Raw genomic sequence first — 4,088 nt, 5'->3', positions numbered from 1 at the left:
TGTTGATTAATGTCTCTCAACCACTCATTTATTTTTCTCTCCCTCTAGTTAATAGGTCTTCCACCTGCTATGCAGAAAGTGATGTACAAAGGCACTGCTACCAGAAGATAAGACACTACGTGAAATTAAAGTTACAAATGGTGCAAAAATAATGGTGGTTGGATCTACAATAAATGATGTACTAGCTGTAAATACTCCAAAAGAGGTTATTCAGCAGGAAGTTAAAGCTGAAGAAAACAAAAGGAACCTTTGTGTCGGCAAAAGTAGGACTTTTCAACGTCTTTTGAGTTTCATATTTGTAAATTAACAACTTCTTTGCCCAAGGTATAGTCACAGGTTATGATGTTTGTATTCAACTGTGAACTTATAATAATGTATTGAATTTCAGCAACACAGAAAGGTGTTGGACAAAGGCAAACCAGAGGACATAATGCCATCTGTTAAAGGAACAAAGGTGAGTATTTTCAACAAAACCGAATGATGGTTGGGAAAGTATGCTTTTAATGGTTGTTTTATACTGAGTATACCAAGCATTACGAACACCTTCTCTAATATTTGTTGCAGCCCCATCCCTTTGCCCCCAGAACAGCCTCAATTCCTTGGGGCATGGACTCTACAAGTGTGTGCTGGCTCCATGTTGACTCCAATGATTCCCACAGTTGTGTCAAGTTGGATGGATGTCCTTTGGGTAGTGGAATATTCTTGATACACATTGGGAAACTGATGTGAAAACCCCAGCAGCGTTGCAGTTCTTTACACAAACCGGTGTGCCTGGCACCTACTACCATACCCCATTCAAAGGCACTTAAATCTTTTGTCTTCCTATTCACCCTCTGAATGGCACACATACACAATCCATTTCTCAATTGTCTCAAGGCATAACAATCCTTCTTTAACCTGTCTCCTCCCTTTCATCTACACTGAATGAAGTGGATTTAACAAGTGACATCATTAGGGATCATAGCTTTCACATGGATTCACCTGGTCAGTCTGTGTCATGGAAAAGCAGGTATTCCTAATGTTTTGTATACTCAGTGTATATTATCCTGTTTATATATTTTTCTCACAGATATTTCCACTGGAACACTGTATCACGTTCAGGAGCTTGGAGATGGATTCGTTGTGAATTCTTGTTCTTCCACTAATGACTAGCAAGTGATCTCTCATTTTGTTACACAGGAACGCTTACCAACAGTGCCTTTAGCCGAATGTACAACAAATCTGGTGGAAAAGTTCAGTCTCACCTTCAAACTGGAACAAGATCAACTGTGGATTGGAACTAAGGGTGAGATGCCCCCCTGGTTTAGTTGGATTGTGTATAAGTAAAAATGTTATGGCACCACCCTTATCTGTGTACATTCTCTCCTACAGAGAGACAGAGAAAATCCCAATGGGCTCCATCAAACATGTGGTGACTGAACCCATTGAAGGCCATGAGGATTATCACATGATGGTAACACGTTTCCTTACTACAAACTGCACAAGCCAGATTGACAGTTGATGTAATGTATGTTTTTTCCATAAACACATACATTACTTTGTATTTTGTCAAAAGTAGCTATCTTACTGTCATTTATGGTGCAATTCATTTTCTCTCATTCACTTTCCTAGAGGCGTTTCAGTTGGGTCCAACAGAAGCCTCTCAGTAGTGGGTCTACTGGGTGCCAATTCAGTTTGTTGATGCAATCAAGACACAGTCCTTGGAAAGTGGCAGTATTTCTAATGTGCCTCTATTACTGACAGTGGAAAACTGTGATCTAGAACAGAAACATATGAAAATGGGGATCTGGAGACAACAAGGAGTCAAGGAACTTAACATTGAAGCATATTAGAGCAAACTGAAGGATGCCAATGGACTAATCATATTATTTGGGGTTTCAAGTGCACTATGAGGCATCATCATATTCCTCAGCCCAGTTCATCATAAAAATTGATAAACCCAAGGGAAAACAATAAAACTAAATGTACAGAGATTGCTGATGCATTTTTTCAGTTATTCTTAAAGTAATAAATTGTATTTAAGGAAAAAAGAAAAAAGCTGGACTAGTATGTGGTAGCCTATGTTTATTTATTCTATGGATCAACACAAGCAAACTTGCCAAAGTTGAACACAGTTTCTAAAGGTCTCAAGATATTGGTTTTTACTTGTAGTCATGATAAATGTTCATGTTAACAGAAATTATTTAAACATCTAATGGAATTTAAGAAAGAGTCCCTCAGCAGAAGTAGATCACTATATAACTTAGAGTAGTAAGAAACTTACTCATGTAAGTTTTGCTATTTACAATCATCATTTATAGTTGAGGGGGATTTCTGTTGATTATTTAAAAGAAGAGTGTGCTGTGGTATGGTGTGGAATAGTCTCACAGATGATTCAGAATATGTTTCTATTCAGCATCGAGGCCAGACGTGAAGCATTACTGCAATCCAGTGTCATTCTATCATGAGACCTCTGTCACATGCAAAGGGGTCAGTATAATCACATCTTAGATCAGGGATGGGCAACTGATAGAGGCCACAAAAAATCTGAACTCATCATGAGGGGCCGCAGTTGCTAGGATTCCCCTCCCCCACCACCACATTAGCAGCCTCCCCTCTTGACAGCGGATATGACACATTTTGCCATGGGGTATAGAGAAAATGTTGCTGTTATAAAGCAAGTTTGCTGCAATTCTACACATTCTGTCATATTTCAGAGACAAGATCTTGCAATTATATAACACATTTTAATATAATTCTACAAATTTTGCAATGGGGCAAAGAGTTAAACTTGCTGTTTTACAGCTAATGTCCTGTAATTCTACACATTTTGCCATAGGGTGGACAGAGAAATGTTTTTAAAATTATAACTGAGTGAGACTGACTAACAAAATCAATGGGGGCCTCCCGGACGGTAAATCGACCATTATTACTAAGTTCAGATAATGTAGCTGGCCACTAGACTAATTTACCAATCTAAAAAATGTTAGAAATGGGCTATGTGAGGGACAATCAGTGACTGACATAGCAAGAGAAAAACTGCTAATGCTCAACCAAATTTTGAAATTGCACCTTAAGTGTATTCTACCATTCTAGCTTGCAACAGCAACTTGAGACACCTACTGAGTTAAAAATAAATAAATTTGATCCGAGGGCCCTTCCCTGGTTTAGATGCACTATGCTGTTCCTACAGGAGAGGGCCACAATGTCACACTTTTACATTTCTTGTTGATAGCAATATCATCTGCCGTGGGTATAATTTTTCAGAAATGCAAAGGCCTTAATGTATTTATATACAGATAAGAACCAGTAACTGCAACTTTCAAATACATCATTTTATTTAAAGTATTTCATAAATATTACAAACACTGAAAAGCATATGAAGTCCAAGTTTGCTTTGCATTTGCCAATGTCCATTCAAATTTCCAAAGCCTAAAAATGTATATTTTTTTCAAATCTGCAAAAAATATACAGACACTTTAAAAGCAAATAACGGAAATAAGTTGTTTGGGACTGACGTTGTAGTGATATTAACTGGTTATACCTTTGCCAGTAATAAGGTCATCAACTGAGCAGATACTGAACTAAATGTAAATTAAGCAACCAGCTTATAAGAGCATATCAGTGTTGTCTGGCAATAAAAAAACATATCATATTGCAACCATCTCTTGGAGTTGTCAGAGAACCATCAATTTAAACATTGTACTTGACATACTTACAATTGTGAATGTTATAATGATAATATTACAATGGTTACAGTGGTTATAATAATACTTCCGTTTCCAGACTATGAATAATAAGTCATTTTTTGACATCGACATGGCTAGAGAAAGACCTTTAACCCAGGTGGCTCCAAGTTTCCAGTAAAGATCATCACCCTTTGGTATTCTCTAATAATTTTAGTGACGTTTTGCTGGCCTCTCAGTGGGTTATTATTCAAATCAAAATCACATTTATTTATATAGCCCTTCTTACATCAGCTGATATCTCAAAGTGCTGTACTGAAGCCAGCCTAAAACCTCAAACAGCAAGCAATGCAGGGTAGAAGCACGGTGGTTAGGAAAAACACCCGAAGTGGTTCCTGAGGAATCCCCAACCCTTCCTCCTGC

The 4,088-nt window shown here is 37.7% G+C and overlaps 1 pseudogene; it reads left to right on the top strand.

Annotated features, from left to right (window-relative positions):
* Positions 1 to 48: 48 nt before the first annotated feature.
* Positions 49 to 1,924, top strand: LOC135565955 (ubiquitin domain-containing protein UBFD1-like; annotated as a pseudogene).
* The last annotated feature ends 2,164 nt before the right edge of the window (positions 1,925 to 4,088 follow it).

This window comes from Oncorhynchus nerka, unplaced genomic scaffold (genome assembly GCF_034236695.1).
Source record: "Oncorhynchus nerka isolate Pitt River unplaced genomic scaffold, Oner_Uvic_2.0 unplaced_scaffold_9379, whole genome shotgun sequence".
Classification (NCBI taxonomy): Eukaryota; Metazoa; Chordata; class Actinopteri; order Salmoniformes; family Salmonidae; genus Oncorhynchus; species Oncorhynchus nerka.
The sequence above is the reverse complement of the archived record's forward strand: the minus strand, read 5'-3'. Positions and strand labels throughout refer to the sequence as shown.